This window comes from Apodemus sylvaticus, chromosome 9, assembly GCF_947179515.1.
Source record: "Apodemus sylvaticus chromosome 9, mApoSyl1.1, whole genome shotgun sequence".
Taxonomy (NCBI): Eukaryota; Metazoa; Chordata; class Mammalia; order Rodentia; family Muridae; genus Apodemus; species Apodemus sylvaticus.
In genome coordinates, this window is record NC_067480.1 from 60448332 (window position 1) to 60466729 (window position 18398).

General features: G+C 37.2%; 1 pseudogene; it reads left to right on the forward strand.

Annotated features, from left to right (window-relative positions):
- The first annotated feature begins 18086 nt into the window (after positions 1-18086).
- LOC127693178 (uncharacterized) lies at positions 18087-18168 on the forward strand (annotated as a pseudogene).
- Positions 18169-18398: the final 230 nt, after the last annotated feature.

Below are 18398 nucleotides of genomic sequence, written 5' to 3' on the forward strand. Positions count from 1 at the left end.
TGGGGAATCCTCTGGGTATATGCCCAGGAGTGGTATAGCAGGATCTTCTGGAAGGGAGGTGCCCAGTTTTCGGAGGAACCGCCAGACTGATTTCCAGAGTGGTTGTACCAATTTGCAACCCCACCAGCAGTGGAGGAGTGTTCCTCTTTCTCCACACTCTCTCCAACACCTGCTGTCTCCTGAATTTTTAATCTTAGCCATTCTGACTGGTGTAGGATGAAATCTTAGGGTTGTTTTGATTTGCATTTCCCTAATGACTAATGAAGTTGAGCATTTTTTAAGATGCTTCTCCGCCATCCGAAGTTCTTCAGGTGAGAATTCTTTGTTTAACTCTGTACCCCAATTTTTAATAGGGTTGTTTGGTTTTCTGGAGTCTAACTTCTTGAGCCCTGTAAGGACAAATATTATAGCTTTTAGACCAAGAGATATGGGACCCCCAACCTTTGATTGTAATCAGTACCAGATTTCTTGATTCTAGGGTTTCTAAGAATCATGGCCCTTATCATTGGCTGTTTTCTAGATCTCATCAGTGGACTAAGGTTCATAATGTCCACTCTGTATCTTCCTAATGCCTTCTATCTCTTTTCAGCCCCAATATACCTTCATTTCATGACTATTTATTGCTATTGCCACTGCTACTTCCAGGGCAATCAGCTATGGCTACCCTGCCAAGCTGCTACTGCTTGAATGATTGGTTCACAATCTTCCTTTTACAGTATACAGACAAATCAGGTTTTATTTAGGAATGAACATGTATAAACATATGCATATCTGCACTTAACATCTAATGAAAAGAGGCCAAGGGTTTGAAGAATAGGGAAGGCATATAGAGGACTTTTCTAGGGAGAAAGGGGAAGGGAGAAATAAAATTATATTATTATCTGAAAAAAAATTTTTAAACAAGTAGGCAAGAAAAGACTCTTGAGGAGAAGCCAAATATTGGGCCTAATATTGCACTGTTAGAGGTGATACAGGAGACTGTCTTACAGAGATTTGTACTGACAGCTTATCTAGCCAAAAAATGTTGTATAGCAGGAATGTTTGTATCAATCACAGCAGACATTGTGCAAATCAAAGTTTATATTCATACACATCATAATATAGTCCACAGACTATAGTACAGTTCCAAGGCAACTGAAGAACTATGAAGGTCTATGTTTCCACCAATCTCATGCTTTTGTTGGGCTATCAGGTGAAGTATTACCGTCCTTTGAAGGTAAAGCGCTTGTCTTGCTTAGAGTGCTACTATTTATGGCCAGTACATGCTAACAGAAATGTGCCTTCAGACATGCTTGTATCCTGCTATAAGAACTGTTTAGTTGGTACTCAGTAAAAGTTCTGTTTTGCTAACTACTCCATGCATTAAGCTGTCACATATAAGAAGAGGTGTATCTAACGAGCCAGTAACATGTTTAATGTCACAGAAAACAGTAAAACAACTCAAACATGGATTCCATCATTCCTACATTCTATAGCATCTTTGGTATGAAAAGGTACTCTGCGGGCTACTAAAAGAGAGACACAAACACCAACCCAGTCACAAAACCTTTCATCTGCAATCTATCCTGCTGCAAAGTATGCAATGGCAACAGTGGCACAGAGTGGTAAAACCAAGTTTGATTTTACTTAAAGCCCATTTTAAGATGGAGCAAATACATGACACTGTGTGGCTAACCAAGAAACAGAGACCCAGAGTAAAACCAAATGCTACTTGTTTTAAAAAAAATATCAAAATGAGCCCTATATATGATATTCTACTATACTCATAGATCAGTGCCTAATTCAGTCATCATCAGAGAAGTGTCCTCTTGAAAAAGATAAGAAAAAATACAGAGACCAACAGCCAGACATGATGGAGAGAGAGTGGAGAGGGACAGGGAGAGGGAAGGGGAGAGGGAACAATGCAGGCCTTGGAACACATAGCCCAAAATGAGATGTCTGAATCAAATACCTTCCTCAGAGCTGAGGGAACCCCTCAGAGAAGCAGACAAAAGGAACCAGGGGGATAGAAAACACCAGGAAAAAGGGGCTCCTAAATCAATTGAGCAAGGATCATACCAACTTACAGAGACTGAAGCAGCAAGCCCAAAGCCTACACTGGTCCAAATCAGGCCCTTTGTGTATATATTATAGCTTTCAGCTCAGTGTTTTTATGGGAATTCTGAACGTGATGGAGTGCATCTCTAATTCTTGTGACTGCTCTTGAGGCTTGTTTCTTTCTGTATGGTTGCCTTTTACAGCCTTGGTATGATGTTTTTTGTTTATCTAATTTTTTTATGCTTCGTTATTATGTCTTGGAAGCCTCTTCTCTTCTCTTCTTTTATCTTCTTTTCTTTTCTTTTCTTTTCTTTTCTTCTTTTCTTCTGGTGATAGGGTCTCTCTCTGTAGGAATTTACTATACAAACCTGGTTGACTTTGAACTCACAGAGATACAGTCCTTGCCTCCCACATGCTGAGATTAAAGATGTGTGCCACCAGGCCTGGCTAGCCTCTTCTTTTCTGATGAGAGACAGAATGGGAGTGTATCTGGAAGGAGTAGAGGGAGAGGAAACTGTAATCAGGATATTGTATGAGAATAGAATCTCTTTTTTTTTTCAATAAAACAAATAAAAGAAATGAAGTGAAAGTTGAAGAGGAACAATTGAGGACTGGGAAGGGTTGGAGGAGGCAGGAAACATAAACATGGGCAATCTGATCAATGAGTACATATGTGTTTATGGGAATGTAATGAAACCCACTGATTTATACTGTCACGGTGGGTTAGTCGTTGTACAATGGAAGAGAAAATAGTTAGGTCGACTTATTTTTGAATATATAAATAAAATGTTTCAAATTTCTTGTGGCTGGGGAAAAAAGAAGTCCATCCCTATCTGATGGCAGGGCTTAACAGCTTTAATGGTTTGCAGAAAACCTAAACAGTAAAGACTCAATGGAAGCTCAGCACAGAGCCAGCAATTTAATAGCACTCATCAGTACATAGTTGTATTTAACAGTGCTTAATAGAGCTTAGCTCCTGTTTCCCAGCTCTATATATAAGACGGAGAGTCCTTCCATATGCCTTAATAATAGAATCAAAGATCTGTACACTTATCATTAGTCAGTGTTCTTTCTGTACATTTCACTTGATAAAAATTTGTGTTCAGTGCACTGAATTAGTCAGTCATTGTCGGTTGAGACCATGACAGGCTGCAGACTGGCAGTTTGGAAGATTAGGCCTAAGTTTCTACTTCCCAGAACTGGAAAAGTCTAAAACAAGTCAATTCCAGGAAAATCCTGAGCCAACCTCACGGGCACCCAATCAGGAGCTGTAGAAGCTAACCTAACCTGAATTTACCTCTTGGGCAACCAGTCAAGGAGCTCTAGAAGATGTCCCTCCATCTAACTTGAGCCAAGTATAATTAATCAGCAAATGTCCCCCAAATCCCCTAGTACCTTAATCAATCACAAAGGTACCTTACCCCTGGAAATAGAACCAACCAATCAAGGGAAAGAAAGGTAAAATTTACTACTCACACCCTAACAGGCTTGAAATTGACCCTGGAAACTCCACACCTCTGTCTTCCATCCAAAAGTATGGTGGACCCCTGCATACAGGTTCTCTGCAGAGTAAACACTCTTTGCTGTTGCATATTTGAGTCTGAGGTATCACTGTTTACAAGTCACAGACTCTCTCTCTCTCTCTCTCTCTCTCTCTCTCTCTCTCTCTCTCTCTCTGTGTGTGTGTGTGTGTGTGTGTGAGTGTGTGTGTGTGTAGTCTATCGTGGGATATATAAACACACTCCTAAATATATGCAACCTGAACCATATAGCTCTGTGGTAGCAAATCTGTCTAGTATGCATGAGGCCATAGTTTCTTGGTGTCTATTCTATTGTTGTGAAGAGACATCCATGACCAAGGCAACTTCTATAAATGAAAGGAGTTAATTGGATCTGGGTTACAGTCTTAGAGGTTTAGTCCATTGTCATCATGTCAGGCACATAGTGACATGCAAACAGACATGGTGTTAGAGAAGTAGCTAAGAATTCTAACTCTGGATATACAGACAGAAGGAAGAGAGAAACACTGAGTCTAGTGAGCTTTTGAAGTCCTGAAGCCTACCTCCAGTGACACATTTCTACCAACAAGGCCATAACTCCTCAACTCTCCCAACTAGTACTCCTCCATAATGACTAAGAATTCAAATATAAGAGAATATGGAGGACAAATCACCACACCTAGGTTCAGTCTTCAGTATTACAAAATAAACAAATAAATTGTAAAGGAGACAGTAAGTATAAATATTTATGTGTATATCTGTATTAGTTTACATGTGGCTCATGTTGATATAAGTATACTTCATTATGACAGGGTTCATTCTTGCCTCCTTCATGTACTTATTTTAAGTATCCAATTCAGTAATTGGAATTACTCTTGTGACTTAAAATACATGCATTTAATTGTGCAGTTCTAGTGCATATATAATATAGTCTATAAATAGTAAACTTTCATAAAGTGATAGTATAAAATAAAGATTAATTTAGCACAAATGAACCTAAATGCAACAGAGTTTACCTGGGAAGGTGGCTTGCTCACCATCCTGACCACAAGGATGACTGAATACCATAGCTCACTGATTCTGCTCATCAGCAAAAAGTACTGTCATGTCACATGTATAACTGAAGTTTAGTTTTTACTTACTTTATTGCTTTAGCATCAAAAACTTCAAATGGCTATGTTCTGAATGGGCTGGGGTTGTCCTACAGAGTACAGCTGCTTCCGTTTCTAACTTTCACCCGGGAAACAGACCAGAGTGCCATGCTGTGTGCCTTCTCTTTGCTTCTCATCTCAACAGACTACGCTTATTTATAAAGTTCCTTAGCTGGGAAACCTTTTTCTTACATCTCCTTCAGCACGACCAGCTCCTGTCTTTGTAGGACACTGAGACTCTCTTGGTATCTGGGGTCAGTTTTTTTTTTTTCTGGTAAGGAAAACTCTATATTGGAATTAAAGTTATGTGATGAGGGGTTTTACACTTTTGCCTATTTTTGCATTTTTCATGTGAAGCCCTATGCCTGGCTAATGTTTACAGAGCTTAAATAATTGTTAAGTGCTTGGTTACACCTTCAGTTTCAAATCAAGTAGCTTCATATCAATCACAAAATTATATATGCAGTTTCTTTGTTTACTTCCTTTCCTCATTCTCAATTTTATTTCATAGATACTCATACAAGGCAGTTAACTTTATTTATTGCTAACTTGTTTTAGTGCTAATCTACTAAAGCAAGTAAACAGAACCTTAAAAAGTGTTAATTAATTTAGATTAATGTATGTGCTTCATTTTATCTTCCATTTTGTCCTTTATTTTATGCCATAGGAGAATTATGGCATCATTGAAGGCTAGGCTTTTTAACAGAAAGATGATATATGAAAGCAGTAAATTCTAGATCACTCACTCTAGAAAATTAACCTTTAGTTTTCCAAAGCTTATAATAATAACTGCAGAAAGGCCAGAGTTGATCTTTGATGACTCGTGTTTCTGGGAGAACTGAGAGGGACTAGTGTCTGGGGCTCAGGTGGAATTTTGAGATCCCAGAAGATGTTTTTGTCACTTGAAAGTGAGGCTAAAAATTGGATTCTTATAGAATTTCATATATTAGAGACATATTTTAATTGTGTTGAATAATATTTTTGATTCATTCAAGAATATTTATTGTTAATTTCATTATTGCCAGATTATAATAACAAGCACATATTGTATATTGTGGTTTCAATCATAATGCTTGCTTTTCAAAAAAACTCTCAATTTTCAGAATTACACTTTATGCTTTCGACATTTCAGTCCTGGCTGATTTTCATCTGTAATCTTACTTTTCTCCGTATGCATGTTGCTATGGAAACCATCACAGAATGTCTGCATTTTTACAAATTGTGGTATAAATTATAGGCTATTTCAATTGTTACATTACTGTTCTGTTCAGAGTACTGAATTTTCACCTATGGCAAAGGTTATGACTGCTACTTATTCCAAGAGGATCTGGGGTAGTTTGGTGTAGGAGTATGTTAGTTGTACTGTGGTTTTATCCTCAATCAATGTCATGTTGAAATAAATTCCAGCTGGGTAGCATTTAATGGCTGCTTTTAAGTTTATTGTACATGATTACATTCCTAATTAAGGTTTTTGATTGTGCTCTAACTTTCTATTAAATATTGAGCTTCAACAAATTCCTTCACATATATAATTCCATAAATTTGTTAAAGAATTGTGTTAGGCAATATGTCAGGTGAGTCAGATATGCAGATCAGTGTTAAAATAAATTATGCACTATTAGTTAAAGACAAATAAAGACACTAGTCAGTGTATTTAATACTAAACATAAATGAATGCAGAAAGTGGTTATTTTTGTTAGCAAAAGAAACTGAAATTTTAACAGAGTGTGAGAAAGCTATCTGAGCATCAACAAAAAATAAGACAATTAATCAACAAAAAGCTATCAGGTCTGCTCTTGGGGGACATAAGTAAGTAGTGTTACTATAACAAAAAAGCTGTTGAATGTTTGGGTGGAAATTAGATTCTTGGGGAGATGGCTGGCAGGTGCTGAAACAGTAAAGAAAGCATTCTCCAGAGACAGTTATGTTATAGAAGTCTTCCTTCCTTCTGAACTGTGATCTCCTATTATTTCTCTCAAAGGGTCTTTAAACAAAGATGTTTGCAAATCCAGATTATAGCCATCTGCCTTCACTGGAACACTAAAACAGTAGGGAAAAAATTAGGTAACAAACATAAAAGAAATGGAGATAACAGCTTAGAGAGAATATTAAAACTCAAAATAGACTGGATGAAATGAAATTACTGCAAGTTCTCTTTACATGCAGAGTTGACTTTTTGCCTTTGGATACAAATATATGGAGAATAACATGTAAGAAAACAAATGTGGACACCACATTGATAAGATATCACTTCCCCATATATACTCAAATAGAAACACACATATAGTAAAAGTCAACTTATCAGTTTAATGAAGGTAACTAAAATTTGTCATGTTATGAGTAGTTAAATTTTAAAATAAATCTGGAGTCCAGGAAACCTTAAAATATGTTGCATAGTTTTCATATTGTATTTCCTTAGTTTGGGTTTTATTGCTGTGAAGAGACACCATGACCACAACAACTCTTATAAAGGAAAGCATTGAATTTTCTGGCTTACAGTTCAGAGGTTTACTATTGTCCTGGTGGGTAAGTATAGGCTGCACACAGGAAGACATGGTGATGGAGAAGGAGCTTGAGAGTTTTCCATCTGGATCTGTAGGCAGCAGGCAGAGAGGAAACCACTGTGCCTAACTTAATCTTCTGAAACCTTGAGGCTCACCCTCCAGTGACACACCTGTTCCAACCAGGCTACACCTATTCTAACAAGGCTACATGTTCTAATCTTTTCAGAGAATGACACTCCCTATTAGCCTATGGCGACAATTTTCCATCAAACAAGCACAGTATAATTTTATATTGTCTCTAAATCTTCATCACCAAGAGATGGGAAAGATCTGCATACTTTGATTTAATTAGGAAGTGATTATTTTCATAATATTTATACCACCATTGTATCCATTGATAAGTCTTGAAAGACTGATAATTGTAGTTCACTGTAGGTGAACTACACCTACACTGTAGGCCATTTTTCTTGTCCACGATCTTATATAGTACCTTCCAGGACTAGGAAAGTTAGATAGTAAAGCGGAGGCTTGTGGGACAGCTTGATTTTTTTAACGTTCCATGATCAAAATACAGGATGTTTTTAGTAAGAGAGTGACCATAATGTTTGGGTGTGCAAGCAAGATCAAGGACAATAACCTGAATTGTTTTGAAGGCCTGTGGGAATTACATGGCTTTAAAACTCTAAATAAGGTGTCCCACACTCAGCAACAAAATTTGATTTGACTAATGGTTAGTTGAGAAACAGTCTCTGTGTAAAGCAATTCCATTTAAACACTTTATAAATGTACGAGTTTGGCTCTTTATAGAATACAGCGTTTCTCATGCCCTTTTCAAACATCTTCATCTTAGTTACCCTCCCCAATCCTCTTTCCACTTTCACTATTCCTCCCTAACTAAGCCTCCTGTCAGTACTCCCGTTTCCCCCTTTATACCACCTGCATTCTCTTACTCTCTCTTCCTTGAGCTTATCCTGCTACCATGGTGTCTTTCTAATTTCATGCCTTCTATAAGTACTCTAACTAAATACAAATATAAATTTTGAATCAAGGACCCACATAGGAGAGAGAACATGTAGCAGTTATCTTTCTGAGTCTGGGTGATCTCATTCAATATGGTTTGAAATTCAACTTCAAAATTTATCATTTCATTTTATCTTACAGCTGAATGTACATGTACCACATTTGTATTATTATTCATTTACTAGTTGATGAATGTCTTGGTTGTTTCTAATACCTGGCCATTGTCACTCTATGCCAACACATATGTGCACTGTCTTTGTAACAAGAAATTTTTGAGGATATTCTCAGAAATTATAGAGTTATATCATATGGAGTATCTATTTCTAGCTTTCTGAAACCCCATGCTAAAGGTCTTGATCCATTTAGTGTTGAGTTTTATGCAGGATAAGCAATAAAAATATAACTTCAGTTTTCTGTATATAAACATTTAGTTTTTCCAGCACCATTTGTTGAAGATATTTATCTCTAATGTGTATTTTTTTAATTTGTAAAAAGTCAGGTGGTTGTAGAATGTGGGATTGCATTGGAATTTTAATAGAGGTTGAATTAAATCTGATGGATAACCTTTTTCATAATATTAATCATAAATACATGAACATGAAAGGTGTACTGGCTAGTTTTGTGTTTCAACTTGATACAGGCTGGAGTTATCACAGAGAAAGGAACCTCCCTTGAGGAAATGCCTCCAGGAGTTCCAGCTGTAAGACATTTTCTCAATTAGTGATCAAGGGGAGAGGGCCAGTTTTGGGTCTTGCCATCCCTGGGCTGGTAATCTTGGGGTTCTAAAAGAAAGCAAGCTGAGCAAGGCATGGGAAGCAAGCCAGTAAGTAACATCCCTCTATGGCTCCTGCTTTCTGACCTGCTTGAGTTCCAGTCCTGACTCCATTTGGTGATGAACAGCAGTATGGAAGTATAAGCCAAATAAACCCTTTCCTCCCCAACTTGCTTCTTGTTCATGATGTTTGTGCAGGAATAGAAACCCCGATTAAGACAAATTTATGCCAGGAGTGTGGTATTCCTATGACAAATTGACCATGTTTTGGGGAGGACTGTGGAAGGACTTTGAAACTTTGGGATAGAAGATCCATTCAATGTTAAGAGCTCTGTGGGATGTTGAATAGGAGTTTGGAAGATAATGTTGAGAACAGTGCAGAAGATGGAGGACTGACTTGTGGAATTTCAGAGGGAAGATTAAAGACACTTAACAGGACCATTGCTATTTTGATTGTGAAGACTCTGGTTTTATTTAGCTGGGGCTGGAGAATCAAGTGATGAACAAGATACCAGAACTGCTAAAGCAAAACCTTTGCATTACTAGGACTATTGATGCTGGTTAGCTGGAGCTAAGAAATTAGCGGTGATTAAGAAAAGACTAGTATCATTGACATGAAATCTTCTGGGAAATGTTTTTTGAGAGCACACAGGCTGTGTTCCATAGATAGCCAAGGTTGTATCTTTTTTTTTTATTCGATATATTTTTATTTACATTTCAAATGATTTGTGTGTGGCTGGACTTGGTACTGTGTAAGAGTTATCCAGGTGGTACTGGTTTTGAAGGCATGAAGGGGTCATGAAGAACAGCTGAAGGTCAGCACTGTGAAAGGCCAGAGAAGGCTGTTAGTGAAGGTGAAGCCTCAGTTGTAATTGATGGCCCAGGGCTGAAGGGGTCATGCAAAGAAATTGAGTCTTGGCACTATGAAGAGATCCTATGAGAGGCTATTAGTGAAGCCTAGTTGCAGCAGAAGACAGCAGTGTTTTGGAGATGCCAGAATCATGAGATGACTACCAAGAACAGCAGCAGCAGCGGAGTGCAGGCAACTGGAGCCTAGAAGACAAGCTGTATGTTACAAATAAGTAACCAAGCTCTTGGAGGAACCTCAAAGATTGTGAGTGGATCTTAGACATTGGATGGTTGGAGTTTGATTTTGCTTTTGATAGTGACTGTGCCCTGAAATTTTTCCCTCTTGAAGGAAGAAAGTATTTTAGAGCAGCCCACATTTAAGAGACTTTTAATTGTAAAAACTTTGGATTTTGAAAGAGTTTGGATATTTGAAAGGAATTAAAATTTTAATATGTAAGAATTTGTAAGGGCCTTTAAAGTTGTTAAGATCTTGGTGATGAATAAGAAAGCAAGGGTTGAGAATTAATGGTGATGTGTTTGTGTGTCTAGTTGACAAAGGGTCAATTGTACTGGCTGGCTTTGTGTGTCAACTTGATACAGGCTAGAGTTATCATAGAGAAAGGAGCCTCCCTTGAGGAAATGCCTCCATGAGATCCAACTGTAAGGTGTTTTCTCAATTAGCGATCAAGGGGGGAGGGGCCATTTTGGGTGGCTCATCCCTGAGATGGTAGTCTTGGGGTTCTATTGGAAATCAAGCTGAGCAAGGCAGGGGAAGCAAGCCAGTAAGTAACATCCTTCTATAGCTTTTGTATCAGCTCCTGCTTCCTGACCTGCTTGAGTTCCAGTCCTGACTTTGGTGATGAATAGCAGTGTAGAAGTATATAAATAAACCTTTCCCTTCCCAACTTGCTTCTTGTTCATGATGTTCTTGTTTGTGCAGGAATAGAAACCCTGACTACGACAGAAGGCGTTTCCAAATTCTTTTATATTCTTTAATTTCTTCCTTGAATTTAAGACATCATAACAGGAATCCAAATCTGGTATTATAATTCTGAAGAGAAGCCATGGCATGCATACATACAAATCTTAGAGGAGAACTTGTTGGTGTTATTTTCTTTCTTTTTTTTCCCCTTTTTTCTTTTTTTAAATTTGATTTATTTTTATTTACATTTCAAATGATTTCCCCTTTCCTGGTTCCCCACTCCCCGAAAATCCCTTAAGCCCTCTTCCCTTCCTCTGTTCCCCTATCCACCCCTTCCCACTTCCCTGTTGTGGTATTGCCCTATACTGCTGCACTGAGCCTTTCCAGAACCAGGAGCCACTCTTCCATCCTTCTTGGACATCGTTTGATATGTAGATTGTGAGTTGGGTATTCCAAGTCTCTAGGCTAATATCTGCTTATCAGTGAGTGCATACCATGATTGATCTAAGGGTTATCTCACTTAGTATGATGTTCTCCAGGTCCATCCATTTGTCTAAGAATTTCATGAATTCATTGTTTCTAATGGCTGAATAGTACTCCATTATGTATATATGCCACATTTTTTGTCTCCATTCCTCCATTGAGAGACACCTGGGTTCTTTTCAGCTTTTGGCTATTATAAGTAGGGCTGCTATTTTTCTTAAATGTATACAATATCAAACTGTCTTCCAAATCCTCATCTGTTGTGTTAGAGTTAACTATTGCTTTGATAAAACACTGTGGCCAAAAGCTACTAGGTGAGGAAAGGTTTATTTAGGTTACACATCCTGAATTTCAGTTCACTAATAGAAGCCAAGACAGGAACTCAAATTGGGCAGGAAAGTGGAGGCAAAGGCTGATACAAAGGCAATGGAGGGTTATACTTACTAACTTATTCTCTATGATTTTCTCAATCTGCTCTCTAATAATATCCAGGACCATCATCCCAGGGGTGGCTCCACCCATATTGGCTCTACCCTCCACCATAAATCACAATTAAGAAAATGTTCCTCAGTCTTGCCTGTCTACAGCCCAATTTTACAGATGCATTTCTCAAGTGATGAATTGAGAAAACTCATCTTTTCTCTGGGGTGACTATAGCTTGTCTCAAGTGCCATAAAACTCGCCCCCACATCCATGTAACCATAGATTCCTACAGCCCTCAAACCTCCTCAATGCTGCTGCTGCTCCTCCTCCTCTTCTTCTTCCTCTTCCTCCTCCTCTTCTTCTTCCTCTTCCTCCTCCTCCTCTTCCTCTTCCTTTTCTTCTTCCTACTCCTCCTCCTCTTCCTTTTCCTCTTCTTCTTCCTCCTCAGCTTCTTCTTCCTCTTCTTCATCCTCCTCTTCCTCCTCCTCTTCATCCTCTTCTCCTCTTCCCTGTTCTTTGTGTGTCACTTGCAAAGACTAACATCTGCTCAAAGTTCAAAGAGTAAAAATTTGCAAAGTGAATAACTATCATGGAAGGAGAGGCAGAGAGATTGTGGTAGCCAAAGGTTGAAGATTGCCTCAAAACACTGTCCCCTGGAAATGACAGGGCTACAGCACTCTGAACTCATAGCAGCAGTGGTTGCCTGGACAACATCAAGCCAGTGAATATTCCTAGAAAAGTTATAATTTTACTAATTTTATACACACCTAATTCTGGAAGAAACTAAGCTAGTTGAGCCAATACACATGATCTAACAGTAGTGCCTGTATTATTTGGACTCAAAATCTATGATGATAAAGAAAAACAAGCAAGCAAGACAAAACAAAATGAAAGCAAGACATTCTACCACAACTGCCACTACAACAAAGACAGTCATTAGTTAGAGTTAATCAATAATAAAAGTTGGGCTCAGGCAGACTTAAGCTGATTGATTTTTATGACAAGTACCTCATAGAACACAGTATTTTCTCTGTGGTTAATGACAGGCTTTGCCTTGTAGCTCTCAAGTCTGGCCTTCACAATCAGCTAAAAAATTGTTCCTTCTCTGTGTGATACCAAAGATGCAGAAAGGGTTAACGACAAACTAATAGCTCAGCAATTTTCCAAGACCACTTCCTGATTTAATAAAAAATTTTTTTTCATAATTGAAGTTGCTGGATCCTCTGATGCAGAGCTCCACACCCAAACAGCACTGGGAGAGAAGGAGTATAGACAAGCCTCGCAGTGCAGGTAAAACCACCACTGCTGCTTAGAGGGACCCACCTGGAACCCTCAGGATAGAGGAATCTAGAAGTGGCCTGGGAAAGGATCCTTCTGGTTTCCCTCTGCACCACAGAACTGACCCTGTTCCACAGCTCTTCATACCCAAATCCTTTTCAGAGACAGCTGGCCTCCCAGGAGTACTGACCCAGAGGCTGGCTGCAGGGAAAAGCCACAGTCAGAGACAACAAGAACAGCTAGCATCAGAGATAACCAGATGTCAAAAGGCAAGGGCAAGAACATAATCAACAGAAACCAAAGCTACCTGGCATCATCAGAAACCAGTTCTCCCACCACAGTGAGCACTGGATACCCCAAAACATCATAAAAGCAAGACTTTTAAAATCTCATCTCATGATGATGACATAGGCCTTTTAAGTCAGACATAAATAGCTCCCATAAAGAAATACATGAGAACATAAGTAAACGTGTAGAAGCCCTCAAAGAGGAAACACAAAATCCCTTGAAGAATTACAGGAAAACAGAAGCAAACAGGTGAAGGAATTGAACAAAACCATTCAGTATCGAACAATAGAAGTAGAAACAATAAAGAAATCACAAAAGAAGACAACTCTTGTGATAGAAAACCTAGGAAAGAGATCGGGGTCATAGATGCAAGCATCACCAACAGAATACAAGAGATAGAAGAGAGAATCTCAGGTGCAGAAGACACCATAGAAAACATTGACACAACAGCAAAGAAAATGCAAAATGCAAAAAACTCCTAACCCAAAACATCCAGGAAATCCAGGACACAATGAGAAGACCAAACAAGGATAATAGGTATAGAAGAGAGTGAAGATTCCCAACATAAAGGTCCAGTAAATATCTTCAACAAAATTATAGAAGAAAACTTCCCTAACCTGAAGAAAGAGATGCATATAAACATACAAGAAGCCTAGAGAACTCCAAATAGATTGGGCCAGAAAAGAAATTCCTCTTGTCACATAATAGTCAAAACACTAAATGCACAAAACAAAGAATTTTAAAATCAGTAAGCAAAACAGATCAAGAAACATATAAAGGCAGAACTATCAGAATTATACCAGACTTTTCACAAGAGACTGTGAAAGCTAGAAGATCCTCAGCATATTTCATACAGACCCTAAGAGAACACAAATGTCAGCCTACACTACTATACCCAGCAAAATCCTCAATTACCATAGATGGAGAAAACAAGATATTCCATAACAAAACCAAATTTATACAATATGTTTCTACAAATCCAGTCATATAAAGGAAAATAGATGGAAAATGCCAACATGAGGAGGGAAACTACATCCTAGACAAAGCAAGAAAGTAATCTTTCAACAAACCCAAAATTAGATAGCCACACAAACATAAAATAACATAAAAATAACAGAAAGCAACAATCACTATTCTTTAATATCTCTTAACATCAATGGACTTAATTCCCCAATGAAAAGACAACACTAACAAACTGGATACATAAACAGGACCGAGCATTTTGCTGCATACAGGAAATGCACCTTAGTGTCAAAGACAAACATTGTCTCAAAGTGAAGGGATGGAAAACAATTTCAAAGCAAATGGTTCCAAGAATCAAGTTGAAGTAGTCATTCTAATAGTGGATAAAATCAACTTTCAACTAGAAGTCATCAAAAAAGACACAGAAGGACACTTATACTTATCAAAGAAGAAATCTACCAGGAAGAACTCCTATGTTCTGAACATCTATGTTCCAAATGCAAGGGTATCCACATTCATAAAAGAAACTTTACTAAAACTCAAAGCAAACATTGTACCTCATACAATAATAGTGGAAGACATCAACACCCCTCTCTGATCAATGGAAAGATCATGGGAACAAACTAAACAGAAACACACTGAAAGTAACAGAAGTTATGGACCAAATGGATTTAACATATTATCTATAGGACATTTCATCCTAAATCAAAAGAATATACCTTCATCCTAGTACTCCATGGTACCTTCCTGAAAATTGACCATATAATTTGTCACAAATCAGACCTCAACAGATAAACAAAGACTGTGATTATCCCATGCTTCCTCTAAGATCACTACAGATTAAGGCTGGTCTTCAATTGAACCAAAAACAACAGAACACATACATATGGAAGCTGAACAACACTCTACTCAATGATAATTTGGTTAGTGAAGAAATAAAGAAAGATTTTAAAGACTTTTTAGAATTTAATGAAAATGAAGGTACAATATACCCAAAGTTATGGGACACAGTAAAAGGAGTGCTAAGAAGAAAACTTATAGCTCTGAGTGCCTCCAAGAAGAAACTGTGGAGAAAATACACTAGCAGCTTAACAGCACACCTGAAAGCTCTAGAACAAAAAGAAGCAAATAAACCCAAGAGGCAAGAAATAATCAAACTCAGGGCAGAAATTAACCAAGTAGAAACGAAAAGAACCATAAAAGAATCAACAAAACCAGGAGGTGTTTCCTTGAGAAAATCAACAAGATAAACCCTTAGAGTAGCCAGAGGGCACAGAAACAGTGTCCAAATAAACAAAATCAGAAGTGAAAAGGGAGATATAACAACAGAAACTGAGAAAACTCAAAAAATCATCAAACCCTACTACAAAAGCCTATACTTAATACAACTGAAAAATCTGGATGAAATGAACAGTATTCTAGAGAGATATCAAACACCAAATTTAAATCGGTATCACCACCTAAACAGTCCATAACCCCTAAAGAAACAGAAGCAGTCTTTTAAAATTCTCCCAACCAAAATAAAGCCCAGGACCAGATGGGCTTATTGTCGAATTCTATCTGATCTTCAAAAAGCATCTAATATCAATACTCTTCAAACTATTCCAGAAAATAGAAACAGAAGGAACACTACCCAATTCATTCTATGAAGCCATAGTTATGCTGATACGAAAACCTCACAAAGACCCAACAAAGAAAGAGAACTTCAGACCAATTTTCCTTATGAAGATTGATGCAAAACTACTCAGTAAAATTCTTGCCAACCAAATCCAGGAACACATCAAAACAAACATCCACCATGATCAAGGAGGCTTCATCCCAGGGATGCAGGGATGGTTCAATATATGGAAATTCATCAATGAATCCACTACATAAGCAAACTGGAATAAAAAACAACCCACATGATCACTTCATTAGATGCTGAAAAAGCATTTGACAAAATCGAACAGTCCTTCATGTTATAAGTCCTGGAAAGATCAAGAATTTAAGGCCCATACCTAATTACAGTAAAAATAATATACAGCAAGCCAGTAGCCAATATCAAACCAAACTGATAGAAACTTGAAGCTATCCCACCAAAATGAGGGATCAGAGAAGGCTGCCCTTTTCTCCCTATCTATTCAGTATAGTACTAGATATATAGATTAAGTTCTAGATAAAGCAATTAGACAATAAAATGAAGTCAAAAGGATATAAACTGGAAAGGAAGAAGTGAAAATATCACTATTTGCAGATGATATGATAGTAGAATTAAGTGAACCCCAAAACTCCACCAGAGAACTCCTTCAGCTGATAAAAATACATTCCAGCAAAGTGGCTGGATATAATATCATACAAATCCACACCCTTCCTATATGCAAAGGATAAACAGGCTGAGAGAGAAATTATGGAAATAACACCCTTCACAATAGACACAAACAATATAAAATATCTTGGTGTGACTCTGACTGAAAAGTTAAATATCTGTATGACAAAACTTCAAGTCTCTGAAGAAAGAAATGGAAGAAGATATCAGAAGATTGAAAGATTTCCCATGCTCATGGATTGGCAGAATTAACATAGTAAAAATGTCCATCTTGCTGAAAGCAATCTATAGATTCAAAGCAATCCTCATCAAAATCCCAACTCAATTCTTCATACAGTTAACATGTAACATAAGCATTTTAACAAAAATTGACATTGTTTTGTGTTCTATAATTTCATGAAAAATCACCTCTGAAGCTATTTTATCGTGTCCATATTTTCACATTTATGTTGGAGTATGATTAAGAATATAATTTAATCGATGAGTTCATTACATTGGAGTATTTTCTGAGTGTGGTACCAGTTTACATCCCACCAGCAGTGGACTATTTTTCTGTACTTTGCAACCCTTGATATGGTTTAATTTGATGACTAGTTTTTCTCTTTTTTCCCCCTTTTTTTAGTTAATTATTTATTTAGTAGATATTTTCTTTTTTAATTAATCTATTTATTCATTTATTTTATTAGATATTTTCTTGATTTACATTTCAAATTTTATCCCCTTTCCTCATTTCCCCTCAGAAAATCCACTGTCCCATCCCCCTTCCCTCTGCTCACTAACCCATCCACTCCTGCTTTCCTGTCCTGGCATTCCCCTACATTGGGGCATCAAGCCTTCACAGGACCAAGGGCCTCTTTTCTCGCTGATGTCCAACAAAGCCATCCTCTGTGACATATGCAGCTGGAGCCATGGGTCCCTCCATGTGTACTCTTTGGTTGGTGGTTTAGTCCCTGGGAGCTCTGGGGTTACTGGTTGGTTTATATTGTTGTTCCTTCTATGGAGCTTTTCTTGTCAAGCATTCCTGTACTGATTAATTATTTAGAAATCCTGTTTTAGTAACTGTTGGATCAAACCTACTGGCGTTTATATAGGCTTCCTCAAAATGTTAAATATAATACTCTATACTTTTAATTTAGAAGTTGAACATGCTAAAATTAGAATATTTCATAGGCTTTGGTGTTTTAATGCAATCAAAAGTAATATTGTTGCTGTGGGTTATAGAAATACACTTGATTTCAAATACTGACTTTGCTACTTATTAATTCTAATTTACTCTACTATTTTAAAAAGAAAATCCCAGTGTCCTTGAGCTTTTCAATGGTACACATGCAGGTTTGAAAATATAAAAGCATTTGCTTTAGCCTTTTCTTGTTAGGAAGCCAGCAGTCCATAAAATTATTCTTTTGGTGGTCATCCTTTTTCTTTGACTATGTCTAAAGTTTTAGCTATATTTTTGGATTTCTGTTTCTAACTCGAAGAAGTCCTACACAAATTTTGCTGCTTATTTCTGTTTAATTTTTATGAAATAAGTTTTAAATCTTTACATAAGTAGCAATCATTCTGGAGTTATTATATATTATATATTATTTGGAATCGCTTCTCGGCCTTTTGGCTAAGATCAAGTGTATTATTTGGAGTTTATCTTTTATCAATAAATTTATTAAGATAATTATTTAGTGATTTTTAAGTTATAATTATTTTATTAGCATATTTTAAGTTTTATTTACATTTAAGTATAGAAAACTGATGTATTTAATTCTATCATTTTTAGGATTTATAAGATTTATTTATTTTTATTCTATATTTATGGGTATTTTGTTTGCATGTAAATCTGTGCGCCATGTGATGCCCACTGAGGGCAAAACATGGCATGGATCTCCTGAACTATTATTATAGATGGTTGC